Source organism: Peromyscus californicus, unplaced genomic scaffold (genome assembly GCF_007827085.1).
Source record: "Peromyscus californicus insignis strain IS unplaced genomic scaffold, ASM782708v3 Scaffold_22__1_contigs__length_63687245, whole genome shotgun sequence".
NCBI classification, from domain to species: domain Eukaryota; kingdom Metazoa; phylum Chordata; class Mammalia; order Rodentia; family Cricetidae; genus Peromyscus; species Peromyscus californicus.
In genome coordinates, this window is record NW_026294525.1 from 2,607,614 (window position 1) to 2,622,058 (window position 14,445).

Consider the following 14,445-nt stretch of genomic DNA (forward strand, 5'->3'; position numbering starts at 1 on the left):
ATCAACACTACTGTCACCTGCATCATTGTGCTCATTGCAACTGGTACTTTGTCCAGTTTAAGGATATACCTTCCAATAAACAAATCTCAGGTGCCACTGTGACCACCGCCTGAGGCTCTGCCACAGTCAGCAGTTAGCATTCTTCCCTTGGCACCTAAGGTAATAATACAACCATGGCAGCACACACTTACTGTAAAGCTGTCCCCTCTACTTTCACAAGTACCAGAAGTCTGGGTTATTGGAGCAGCAGAAACCACTGCTGTTTTGTAGAAACACAGAAGTATCATGGAGATCACATTTGTGTCCATTCAGAAGCACGGAGGAGGTGGCTGCTACATCAGCTCTGCAGACGTTCAGCGAGGACACAAAAAGCATGAACAAGCACGGAATCACAACACTGCTGATGGCACAATGTTACGTTGAAGACACAGACACCAACGTGATGAAAATTCATGAAGTGTTTGAAATAAAAACTGATTCTAGTGGACCTGGACAGATGCAAGAGAATACAAAAGGGTACGATGTGAGGAGAGCAATCACTGACCAGAGTACAAATGTCAACAGATTTAAAAATCACTAAAAATCATCAAGTGCAAATATTGGAGCTTGTGGGCACAATGGATGAAGCAGAAAAGTCCATCAGAAAGACTTATCTACAAACCGAACAAAGTCTAAGGGTGAGTTTCTAAGCTGACAGTATAACTTTTGATGCAAGTCAGAAGTTTATTAATGAAGAAGGAACTAAGAAGTAAAAAATTCCTATGAGACTGGTAGGGAACCAGTAAATGATTTTCTTTTGTATTATGGGTTCTATAAAAAGGAAAAGACAGAAAACTTCCTGTCCCCACAAAAAAATAAAGGCCAGGCGGTGGTGGTGCATGCCTTTAATACCAGCTTGCGGGGGCGGGGGGCAGGCAGAAGCAGGCGGATCTCTGTGAGTTCGAGACCAGCCTGGTCTACAGAGTGAGTTCCAGGATAGCCAGGAAACACACAGCCTGTCTCAAACAAAAACAAAAAAACAAAACAAAAGGAATGTGCTGTAATAGGAAGTGAAAGGATGGTAACAACCATCATGAAAGGATGAAAAATAGTAAATCTTACGGGAAACACAGGTTGCATATGCAGAAAAGGACAAATAACCAGTGAAACAACCATAATCACCCCCCAAACCCCAAATAAACAAGCAAACAAAAATATCAAATCACAAAGATGGGTACCAAGAGAGATTTAATGGAACAAAGACTTTACAAAAACAAACAGAAAGATTAATAACATGAAGAGACAAAATTCCTATAATGATGTCCATGAATTTAAACATTTAATTCCATAAGCTGAAAATGTATTGGAAAAATGCGTTGAAATGAAGCGAATGAGAGTCACTGTGTGCTGTCTGCAGCAAACTCACCTCTCTGGTACAGGGGCGCAAAGATCAAAGATGAAGAGAGGGATAAAGATCCTCCAAGCGAACAGAGGCCTAAAGTGAGCAGGAGAAACTTCTATCAGATAAAATAGACGTCAGGTTAAAACCTTGTCAAAGGATGTCATTCAGTAGTGGCAGAGGGCTCAATTCAGCAAAAAGGCTATAAACACTTGTAAGTACCTATGTGCCCGGTCCCAAGTCGTACAAACGTATAGAGCAAATGTTACCTGTTGACAGACCTAAAGGGAGCGATGGGTGCTCATGCAATGTCAAGTGAGAGTATCAATATTCATGTTCAGCAATAGATCATTCAGTTATAAATCAATAAAAAACATACGGGTGTTTACAGAATGCTTTGGTCCATCCATGGTTTCATAATGTATGTCCTCATCAGTGCCTGAGATGTTTCTCAAGATAGACCTGTGTAATGTCACAGCCAGTAAATTTTTAATAATTAAAAATATATCATGCAACTCTTCTTATTATGTAGGATAAAACTGTAAGTTAATAGGAGCAACAATGAAAATTATACAAATATATGAAAATTAAATAATATTTCCTTGAACAACCAATAGGTTAATGGAGAAATTAAAAGAGGATTCACAGAATTCTAAAAGTAAATGAAGATGAACGCATCTTACCAAAACATATGAAATAAGAAAAAGCAGATATAAGAGTGAATGTGGAATAAACAACATTTATATCATCAAAGGAGAAGTGTACTCTATACACACATAACTTCCATAGCTCATTCATTAGAAAGATGGGTTACAAAATCTTTATGGTGTAAGAGCCAATTAGAGACCAAAATCACACAGCACTCACTTGGGCTCTGAGGTGGCTTCCTGGGCTTGCTGCTGTGTTTTGGGAGAAGCCGCTTTCAGTCCTGCTTCTGGGATCTCTGTTGCTGTTCAGCCCTCTCCCTTCATGGCCATCGGAGTCCAGTATGACTGCATCTTGTCCTCTGAGGTGTTTCTTTTCTTCAGTGTCAGGGCCTTGGCTTCTGCCTATTTCCCTTCCTGCCACTCCTGTATGACTGCTTTTCTCCTGAATTGGAAATGGTGACTTTATTGCCCTTGCCCATAATTGTTCCCAAAATGTCTGCCACACAATAGGCATTTAATAAATTATGACAACATGAGTGGACACAGCAATCATTTCCAGTATTGATAATGGCACATGATGTTCTTGTGAACAAAACCTGAGGGCCACATTTCATGGTGAATAGCAGATGGAGAATGAGTAGTTGGAGACACTCTAAAAAAATAGTTGGTAAGTGGTGCAGTAACTCCTAGTGTTGTTGGAATGTCATAGTAATGGTCTTTAGGAAGTCTGGCCCATGGAATGGGGTGAAGGCACGAAGGACAGAGGGCTAGCGTAGTTCAGATCTTGAGAACAACCACACCACAACACAACTCACATCACAGCACAACCCACACCAGGGCACAACCCACAACACAACCCACATCACAATACAACCCACAACACAACTCACACCACAGACAACACACAACACAACACAACACAGCATATACCATGGCACAATCCATACAGCTGTGAGGTAATGGGCTAAAACCAGAAATATCTGTGAGGATTTGACCTTGGGAAGGTCCTGGACCATGGCTGCAGAGTGGCACAGGGAGGGATGCACAGCTCCTCTCTCATTCCATGCCAAAACCCAACTCTTGTGTGGCAACTTCCTGCTGGCCATCATCTTCCGCTTCCTGGGTGTGCTCCCATATCCTGCTCAGCGGCCTGTGAGCTGCCTGAGGAATACCATGCCTCACGGTTTGGAATGGTCACATTAATAGTTATCATATGTGACTTCAAATTATTTTTATCTTGGAAAGGAAAATTTTGACCAAGAAATCATTACATATTTATTTTAACATTTCGTGAGTAGAAACACATTTTCTTTGTTGTATTTTTCCCTTCAGCATTTTGGAAAAGTTAAGAGGAAAAGGGATTTGGAAGGCATAAAAGGGAGAGGGTTTTTTTTGTTTTTTTGTTTTTTTTTTTTTGGCTTTGAATATGTTGGGAGTATTAAACTTTCAACTCTTTTGGAATCTTATCAGAAATATCATCCTGAGTCTTCAACCCTGCGATTGTCACCATGATGGAGCTCAGCCTTTCCTGTGATGAATTGTGTACTTGTGTTCCTGAGGAATTCCTGCCTGTGCTCCCATAAATTTCAAAATCAAGCCATCCTTTGGGATCTTCATGAAAAATAGCAGCAGCGGAAACAGGCCACGTGACCAGCCTGGTGCTTTCTCATTGATCACAGTCCTCCAGCGTCTTAGCTCACTTGCTCAGCATCTGTGTTATGGAAGAATTCATGATCCCTTTTTTTTTTTTTTTTTTTTTAAGAAAGTGAAACTGAAGCTAGGAAAAAAAAATAACCTAAAATGCACCAAGACCTCAACACTTTATCCCACAAGCCCCTTCTATGGTGGAAAGCGAGGTGACAGACGTGTGGAGCAAAACAAGGGAGAGCCAGTCTGACCTGGACCAGGGAGTTACATGAGCAGAGCAAAGGAAAGATGGACTCCAAGATGCTCCTGAACCGCGGCCTGTGGGGTAGGGTGAAGCCGTGAAGGACACAGGGCCTAAAAACAATCAAGCCTCCTTCATGCAACTGTCTCTCCAGTAGTTCCTACGGAAAGAAAGCCTGATTCTCCTCAGCATGGGCTGGAATCTGCAAACTCCTTTCTCTCACACTTCCCTGTACACAGGAGAAGCCTCATTTTGACATTCAGCTTTACAGCTTCCTTAATGTCTCATGCAAAGTAAAGCATGAAACCCTGGCTACGGAGAACAACAGTCTTCCCTTGTGACCACTTTCTTTCCAGCTTCATTTCCTGTTCATCTTTCCTTCCTCATTCCACTGCATCCTTACTTAGCTCTGAAAAGATTTAAAACCTGTTTTCATTTCAGGACTTGTAAGTCTAACCCCCGGGTAACAGGACAGTAACTGGACCCATGTGCTTGTTTTTATTTCTTTGTACCTCATGCTAAGCTTCTTTACTTTGGAATTCAGCAGAGTGATTTTCTTTATTCCTAATTCTTGGAGCCACAGGGTGTAGAAGGGGTAGATGACCAGGAAAAAAAAATGTATATTGATTGTCTTCTGTTATTGATGACCTAAATAATAATTAATGCACAATTTGATTAAAAAATATCTTAAATGGGGGCTAGAGAGATGGCTCAGAGGTTAAGAGCATTGGCAGCTCTTCCAGAGGTCCTGAGTTCAATTCCCAGCCACCACATGGGGCTCACAGCCATCTATAATAGGATCTGATGCCCTCTTCTGGCATGCAGATGTACGTGCAGATGGAGCACTACATACATAAAATAAATAAACCTTAAAAAATTATAAAAAAAATCTTAAATGCTCATTATAAAATGAAATACATCAAGATAGCTATTGAATAAAAATAATGAATTCTATTTTGCAGCAATGGCTGTATGTAGCAGGCCTCCTCAGAGTAAGGAGACTGGGAAAGGCTGAGGCCTCTGTTGTGTGCAAGTCTCCAGGTGACTCTCAGGAGCCCTGTGACCACCCTCATATGATGTTTCCTTCAGAGGGCAAACTGGCTCCATCCTGTCTGTCCCCTGTCCTTTCCTGTGTGCTCAGCCTTGAGTTAGGAACCAACACTTAGGAGCAGGAGAACAACTGAGCTACTCTGTTCCTGGTTGCTGCGTTGTAGACATTTATTGGCTTTCCAGTGTAGGGATCTTTCCAATTGTCAGGAATAGTCCTGACAATCACTGCAAGCTGCCTTGGAGAAAACAGAGACACCGAGCTCAGAAGAGGAATGATGAAAGGCGTCAAGTGTGATGGTCAGCTGAGTCTAGGGGAATTTGGAAGTCAGGAAAAGGATACCTCATTCTTCAATGTTTGAGGAAGCATCTTATTTCCAATATTTGGAAGATAAAGAGAAAAGAATGTTTATCCCAGTGAATAACCTCTAATACGAGATAAGGTCTGTGCCTGGCTTTCTGGATCAGGGAAGTCTCATTGTTGAAAGACAGAAGGAGAGAAATGTGTTCATGGCCTGTTGGTTGGAATTATTTGTACTTATCTCAGTACTGGGAGCCTCTGTGGAGAGGTTTTGAATAGGTTTGGAGTGCTGTGCAATTAGAGGAATCATCTAAATGTTCTTATAACATCCATGGCTGATTTTTAAATATCACCTTGCTCAACACTGCCAAACCTTCACAGTTTCTTCTGTTCTTCACGCTGTCACCTGTTTTCAGTGCATGTGTGTGAGACCACTTTCAGGTTCCTCATGGCTTTACCCAGCAGGTCTGCATAGAGAAGATGATTAGACCACAGGCCTGAGTGCAGGTGTCTGAGATGGTCTGCACTTGGCTGTGCTGGGGGGAGGTCTTTTGCTCCACCCCTTAGCATTTCTATAAATACCCTGGGGCAAAGACAGTCGGGGCCCGTTGGGATAGGTTCCAGGCCCTCTTGAAACTATCCTGTATTTTCTATCTATTTATGTCCACACTCTAAATCCTTCTATCTAATATTTCCTGCTGCTCTCACTCAAGAGCACTCTGGGGAAATGTGAGGATGGTGGGTAGCCGCCCTACACTTGTGAACCATGGGATGACATGCATCTTACCTTTTGGACTCAGGAAAATGTAGCTATGCCTGTAGCCTGGCCCACAGCAGACTCATGGAATGGCCCACCTCCTAGCATTTGTTATCCCTGGATTCTGTTATTTTGCTCCAGAGAAACAGCTCTTTGGGTATAGTGATATGACTCTTAGTATTTTTACTGCGAAAATGAGCAATATCTTGAATTTATTTTTGCAGTAAGACAAATACGATCTAGAAAATAACTTTATGCTGATGAGATACATTAAAAATCTTATTTGTAATGCAATATTTTCAGAATGCTGCAATGTTGGGAAGATTAAATAAAGGTCAGAACCTTACACACACACACACACACACACACACACACATCCTCATTTTTTGATGATCCATTACAAACAAAAATCAAAAATTTCTCACAATTCTTTCAAGAGCAAAATTAATAGCCATCTCTCTAAATGTGTTTTTAATAAATTATCCAGGGCCCTGGAAACTACAGAAGATTCAAACAAAGTTCCTCACACTGTCATTGTTTTGTATGGAAGCCAGCCCTAGGAACTCAGAGAGAGGGTGGCAGGCAGATACATATGTTTACACAGCCACTCCACGAAGAGTTCGGGTTTGGAAGGGACTTGAACGCCAGCTCTGCGGTGGAAATTCTTGCTCCATATTCCTTTATTAGGGACAACAGGAAGGATCGTTTGCATTCCATGTGTGTCCCATTTCCCAGAAAGTGCCTTTCCTTTGTTTGTTTTTCATGGAATGTTACTTTTCCAAGGTGCTGTGGGAGCAGGCGCATGGAAAAGGCGGACTCCAGTGGGATTCAAGAGCAGCAGCACCAGCTGGCTTGGAAGCTTTGCTGCCTCCCTTCCTTCCAGTCTTCCATGAGAGACAGCTGCTGCTTTCTGCCCCACTTTCTCCTCATCCCTCACATCATTTGATTCCTCCTGCCAACATTCTAATATTTAATGAATTTATTAATCACTTAGAAGTTTCGAGGAGACAGTTTCCACTCTTTATAGACTCCTTGAGCTACCCACTTCTTTGGTGCATCTAAAGAGAAATGTTTTCAGCACATAAGCCAATGATAGTGACTGTTGTCTTGAAGTATGCTGTTCCCAGCTCTTTAAGGTCCGAGGTTCCCACATCAGCTAACTCAGTGTGGTGTGGCATGAAGAGAAACTGTACTGTGTTCCTGAAATGTTGGGCAGACTCTGGAATTAGGTAGATGTTACTGTTTGATAAACTGACAACTTCATGTGCACTGTGATCAATTCTGAATGGTATGGAATTAGACATATTAGTAACTTCCTAGATGAAGTTGTCTTTGTAAGGTGTCTATGTCCAGATTTTATTGCAGAGCTCACCAAGCTGGAAACTGGTTATGGCAGATGCACATATTTCCAAACATTGGAAGTGCTTCCAGCATTTGAAGAGATGTCTGAGATAGCCAGAAATCTCTGCAAATGCTGGAAAACTAAGTACTGTGTGAGTCTTGGTGTGCGCCACTCCCCCTCAAGTCTTCTGCATGGATGCGAGAGATCACATCAACACCATGTGGGATAGTGTGCTGGGGCTGACTGGTTCACGACCTTCCCACCCTTATAGCCTCCTGAGAAAGAGGAATTCAAATAGATTTCTTGTTCCAAATGAGAATTCATGACTGGCAGGGTAGAGTCTGTTTCTTTTGTAAAGTGATAAAGGCGTGAGATGAGGTTGGCATGTAATGCTGATAATACGTATGTTTACACAGCAACCCCATGTAAGAGTTGTTCCTAGAGCTGTTAGGGTCAGAGCCTGGCAACCCTAATGAGTCAGGCCCAGGAGGCATCTTCAATAGGTCAGTTAAGGAAATAATAGTGAAAAGCTGAGAAAAAGAAGTCTTATTCGATGTGGCTATACTAGGAAGAGGGGCATAGTTCCTGTACAAGTTCATTTCATTTTTGAGGTCTTGATATGAGGTTTAAAAAGAAGGACAGAGAGATGTATACCTAAGCAGTTCTGGTGAAAGCATGGTCTGTCCCACTCATCATGATTGTCTTAGCTGCAGTTTCTCATTCACGGTGATCTGACAAGTTCTCAGGTGCCATGAGGCCTCTTTCCCTCCACCTGGTACTAGGCGTCAGTCTTTTCTTTGCCCCACATAAGAGTCCGGGGAAATGCCAGTTTCTTGAGGACCATTGTTTCAATAGTCTGATGCTGAAAGGGAAGGACACTGACTCTTAGAGTATCTTCCTTGTTGCCAGTATGGTCACCTGATCTTTAACAGAGAAGTGCTTAACGACATGTGCCCTGTGCTGGACTGTGCCAGAGCAGAAGTGGTCATCAACTAATAAACTGATATAAACACAGATGCCTCTTTCCTGCCTCTGGAAATACAACTGTTTCCTCTCGCCATTTCTAATGGCTGCAAAAGTCATCCAGTTCTTCCTGGGATGATTTTTAGTGGAAAAGCTAACACGGCTGGCATTGCGGAGTCGGAGTGTGGTTGCTTTCAGAGGGATGGCAACTATCAATACTTCTTTCAGATTCCCCAGCCACCCATCTTCTGACATGTGGTGCGGCCTTGGCACCTGTTTGAAGTTAGTTAGATTCAGCTAGATTGTGTCTTAGTTCTTATCGGAGTTTTAACTGCCAGATGAAATAGCCAAGAGCTCTCTCTTCCAATGTGATGAACCCCCGAAACCAAAATGGTGGTTAGTCTGTTGACCATGTATGTTGTGTCTCTGAAGAGCAGAGACCACATGCACCTGAAACATATGAAACATTAGTACAGAGCAAACTTTAACAGTTCAAATTTCCTTTATTTGGAGAGATTAGGGTTCTCACAAAATAACCTAGTGTCAGCTTCTAATATAAACATAAGTTCAGTTTCTCAACACAAGAGCTACGATCCAGGGTCCGGGAAAGCAGTAGTGAGAGAGATGAGGCTGGAACTGAGAGGCAATCAGCCTGCTGCAGAGTCACATGAGACCCTGAGACAGCAGACCCAAGAGGACGAGGGACACCTGGGTCTGTCCTCGCAGGCAAGAAGGCAGCAAACAAGATGCTGGCTGCATGTTTGAAGAAAACAGGATGCTAGTGGCTTGTTTGGGAGAGAGTCCTTTGGTTGTCATAGGTCATATTTGATAATGTCCCACAAACCAAAAAAACTAAATGAGATAAATAATCAGTCTGTGGTCAAGATCAAAAGGTACTGGGGACAGTCCAGAATCCCGGGACCTGGAGACCTTTAAGAGTCAAACAATAAAGGTAGCACAAATCTGACTGCCTTTGAGAGACAGAACCCTGAGGTTCCGCCCAGCAGCCCTCGGTCCCCACTCAGTATGGACACCTGCAGCAGAACCAGGAGCAATCACTCCGAGGTTCTGTTCTGAGACTGAGGCTTCGAGGTGGGAGAGCAAGGGTGCCGGTCTAGCCCGGAGGCCAACATGGAGGAGAGGGGATCCTCTGTCTGCTCCTCTTGTGTGTCCTCCCCAAGCCCCACAGCCAGCAACGGCAGACACAGACACAGCTGTCTGAATTACTGTTTTGTGATAGCCTCCAGGTATTAAAAATGACATTTTTAAATAGATTGTTAATTGAAATAGATTTACATCACCATCCCCTTCATCCCTCCATCATCCCCAGCTGTCTTCCCTTGAACCCCTCTTACGTTCCCCCTTTCAAGTTAAAAACCTCACTTTTCATTATTGTTACATATCTATACATCTGTGTGTATCGGTGTATACACATATATAAAATATATACAGGTATACATATAAATATGCAACCTGCTGAGTTTATTTTTTGTCGTTTTTTTATATATGGTTTCAAGGTTGACCCCTTTGCATTGGACAAGTAAGGGGGTTCGTCCCTGAGGCAGGCTGATTCTCCTTGCAATCATACAAAACGGGCTGCAAGCACACCAGATAATTTCATCTTAAGGGAATGAATTATACACAGGTTTTATCTTTGGAAGAATTATTTGTTTATAATTGTGAGTACGTGTGTGCGTCTGCATGTGGATATGTGCACTTAAGTGCAGCTGCCTCTGGAGGCCGGATGAGGTCATCAGATCCTCCGGGAAGTAAACCCAGGTTCTCTGAAGGACAGTGTCGAACCGTCTCTCCAGTTCCCATGGGTCCTTTTTAAATCCCACAAGCTTAGGTGCACAACAGAAAAAAAATTGTAAGAATGTTGTAGAAACAAAGTTTCCCAAATTTTCTAACTTATGTTTTGTTGGATATATTTTTAATAAAGCACAAATGTCTAAATATTAATACATGATTTACTGGTATCTGATCTTATATAATACAGCAGATATTTACAAAGAATCCAGATAGTATATTTTGTACACGTATCAATATATTCTGATTCACCCTCAGGTGTTTTAGGGAGTGGCGAGAAGGCCAAGAAAGGAAAGAAAAGCACTTTTTAGAAGGGAGTCAGCCTTTAATTTGCATATAAACTGTGATGATTAATGTTAGCAACTTTATGTCTACACAAGGATCCAAAGCAATGGTTCTCAATCTGTGGTCGTGATCCCTTGGGAACTCAAACACAGGGTTTTACATTGCGATTCATAACAGTAGCAAAATTACAATTACGAAGTAGCAACAAAAATAATTGTATGGTTGGGGGTCACCACAGCATGAGGAACTGCATTAAAGGGTCGCAACGTTAGGAAGGTTGAGAACCACTGTTCTAGAGTCACCTAGGAGACAAACTTCTGGGCATTTAGGGGAGGCCCCATGCCATGGGCTGAGATCCTAGCTGGAATAAAAAAAAGCAAGCAAGCATAGGACCAGCACGCATCTCTCTGCTGCCCAGCTTCCCTAAACTCATCTCTAGGGTTGAGTTAGAATAGCCTGGCCGCTGGACCCTTTCCCGTCCCTTCTCTTTCTGTTCTCTCTTCACCCAGAGCCCCACACAAGGGTCCCTCGGCCCTTCAGCCTTCACTGTGTTTCCGCATGCCTGACTCTCAGATATTCTCCTCACCTGTGTCTTGGCAAATTCCTACACATCTTGCTTATAGAATCAATGAGAAACCCCTCAACCTGCCATCCGACTACTCTTCAAATCACCCTCCAGCACCTGCCTAGGTTTCTCTTGGTCTAGAGTGAACCCGTGGCACTGGCCATCTCTATTAGGCTGGTTCCACGTTCCTCCTACACTTCAGCTCCCAGCATGCACCACTCACGTCAATCACAGCAGGGACACAAATACAGCATCCTGCTGACAGGGAGGGAATATGACTGCTCAGAAAATGGACCATTTACTTCCTTTTTTCTGATGCTCAGTCTAGTTTCTACTGAAAATGAAAGACTATGTTCAGCTCAGCCACGGCCCTCAGCTGTTGTGTAAGCAATGTCTTTCTTGGGAGCTGCGAAGGCTTTGTGTCTGCCAATGTCACCAGTGAAAGGGGCATAAGCAGGCCATGTGTGGTGTGACTTTAGTACAACTCCCACCCCGTGTTAACAGGTCACAGCTGAAAAGGGAATCTGTAGCTCATCTCTCCTCAACTGGGATGTTGGCCACATGCTAAAAACAAAACCAAGATGTGTTTGCATGGTCCCCCAAAACAGCAGTCACTGCCCCAGCCTCAGGGAAATGCCATCTTAATTTTCTGAGTGGTTAAGTAAGTGAAGCCTACAGCAGATATTTTAGTAGTTAGCCTACTCTCTGGTTGTTCATGAGGCACTGACATAGTTGGATCAATTGAATAGGAAGTTCTTTGAAAACAAAGACTTTCCAGAAGGTATACATCATAGTTCTCTGAAAACAAAGACTTTCCAGAAGATGTGCATGATAGTTCTCAGTGACTATTTAACTACCCTGACTATTTAACTACTCCTAGCTTAGCCATAGATATGATTAGCCATAAATAATGAATCTTCACTAATCTGTGGATATGCTCTGATCTTCCACAGTGATTTATATAGAAATTTCCTTGCCTGATTTCCAAGTCTGTAATCCAAGTGGGGTGGAAGTAATTACCTTGACTCATCCCTGAATATCCGGAGCATAGGGTAGCCCTTGGCTTACTCTCAAGTTGCCCAATATGTTTTGTTTATTTTTCCTGACTATACCGAGGCCAACTTTCCCCAAAGGTGGAATGATACATCCACACAGTTTATTTATGGCTTCTCCAAGGGGCCAAAGTCATAGGAGTAGGCAAAGCCAGTGGGTACCTGAGAGGACATCCCTGCTTGTAACTGTTTATTCATTAGGAAAGCAGTGTGCAGCTATTTAATAGAGGTGCACATGGTAGCTAGCCACAGGGAGGACACCAGCACACTGGCCTCTGAAGAGTTTGCTTCCACAGGCTGTACTCAACAGTACGGTGTGTGGTCTGTAGGACTCATCTCATGGATGTCTGTATTCTTTCTTTAAAAATCCACTTTATTTTATTCCCTTAGTAAAAAAAAAATGTGATTTCTACAAATGGCTTCCCTGTTTCCCTGAGTATCACAGTTATTTATACCGTTCTTGGAGGTCGAGTTATACATATGAAAAAGAAACCTTCAGAAGCTAAGTAAATTCCCTCAGGTGACCAAGACTGGGGAGACCAGTGGTCTGGCACGCAGAAAGCCTTTCTCCTGTATGTCTTTGTCAGCAGTTGCTGAGCTCTTCTTCCCAGTCTATTGGTGTGGGACAGGTCACATAGTTTTCTGAGCTTGCAATACAGCCGTTATTTAGGGCAAAGCTGCAGAATTAAGGAAGAGAGACAGCTGGGATGTTTTGGCCGATGCCCAAATACTTTTATAAGCCATAATACATCTATTAAGGTCCAGGGCAATGGTCAAAATTCCTGGTATGGGTTGGGAGAACTCTGCTTGACCCCACTCCTGGGCTGCTCTGTCTGCTCAGCTGTAGCTTCACAGGACTAGGCCATTATCTAGGACACAAGAGCCAGACCCAAGTCTGCATCTCTGAGCTACAGGCCACCCAGAGCTGCCAAGGAGGCTGATGTGGGAACACCACCCTTTGCCGGTACGACTTTGTAGGAAATGCAAGCTTCTCCAACAGACATGCTCAGGCTCTAAGTTTATTTTGGAAAGTGATTCCACCACCAGTCCAAGATTTTATCATGGACGTTTTGGTTATTTTAAACTACTTTGCAAACACACGCACATTTAAATACAAATAAATGTTAGTTATTTTTATTAATCCCTGTGTACAAAGCCAAGGTACTTCGAAACATGTACTAAAACAATGAGGTGGGGGGGGGGTGAGGACATATAGGTACCACAGCTCATCTATACCTTCAGTCCAGTCAGAGCTTTATTTCCTGGTATTCTACACAGAGCTTGAGAAAACTATTTCAAACTCTAGCCTTTCTCTTTACGTCTTGGATTCCTTCCTCATCTGTTTCTCTGGAACCGGAAGACTCCTCTGGACTTGAGAGAGAAATACTGCAGTTATTCACGGGAACACTTACAGATTCCTGATGGCAAGCAATCTTGTTTATATACAATACAGCTCCTTAGCTGTCCCCATTACCCACCTGTCTTGTGGCTACATGGGTGGGAGAGAATTGCCCCCCCACCCTGGTCCACCAATGCCTGGGGCAGGTGGGAGAGCTGGCCCTGTGGTCACAAGAGCAGGGGAACTGTCCCTGACCCCTACCAGCTGCAAAGCTTAGGAGAGCAGGCCCTGTACCTGGCCAGGGCAGTACAGCAGAGTCAATTCTGTTAATGCAGGTGTGGGTGAGCCAGCCCTGCAATTGTGAGCATGGGAGAACTGTCCTCATTTCACATCTGGAGGACCAATCCTACAACTGCTCAGGGCCAAACCCAGGGTTAAGACTTGACCCACCCCATCATCCAACCCATCTATGATCTGTTGGGGTGCATGAAGGGACCTGACCCGCATGCCCAAAGCTGCAGGATCTCCACAACACAGGGCAACAACAAGATATCCAGGAAGATCCCTAGTGAGGGCCCCACATGCATAGTGTAGTAGAAACCAGAGGCCTTGAACCAGACCAATGACTCTTTGCAATATGGACACAGGGGTTTAAGGCATGACTCACTGTGACACATTGCAGCTTCCATGACAAGATTTTTAATTCTTCCCTTTATTTTATTTTATTTTTTTCCTTAAATTTTGTTTTATTTGGGGGGGGTTCAGGGGTGGAGGGCAGATGTGAAGGGACAGAAAAATGAATGGGATCAAGATATAAGATGTAAAAGACACATAGAAAAAAGAGAAAATGAGGTCATGATTTTGAGAGAGAGAGACAGAGACAGAGAGAGAGAGAGAGAGAGAGAGAGAGAACAAGGGAGGATGGTATATGGGAGGGACTGGCTTGAGGAAAGAGAATGTAGGCAGAAGTTTCTGTCCCACAAGCTGCTCCCAAGTAACCACACAAAGGCTTAATATCAATTATAAATGTTCGGCCAATAGCTCAGGCTTGTTACTAGCTAACTCTTACATT

General features: G+C 43.2%; 1 long non-coding RNA gene across 2 annotated transcripts in view; it reads right to left on the reverse strand.

Annotated features, from left to right (window-relative positions):
* LOC128118252 (uncharacterized) overlaps positions 1 to 14,445 on the reverse strand; it is a 69,034-nt gene that overhangs the window by 2,171 nt on the left and 52,418 nt on the right. Inside the window, exons 2-4 of one of the 2 annotated variants that reach the window (XR_008221080.1) lie at positions 2,246 to 2,467; positions 1,758 to 1,840; positions 1,406 to 1,474 (exon numbers count right to left, since the gene is read on the reverse strand). This is a non-coding gene — a long non-coding RNA (uncharacterized LOC128118252). Of the gene's footprint in view, positions 1 to 1,405; positions 1,841 to 2,245; positions 2,468 to 14,445 lie in introns of both variants that reach the window. The other variant, XR_008221079.1, reaches the window with a different exon arrangement.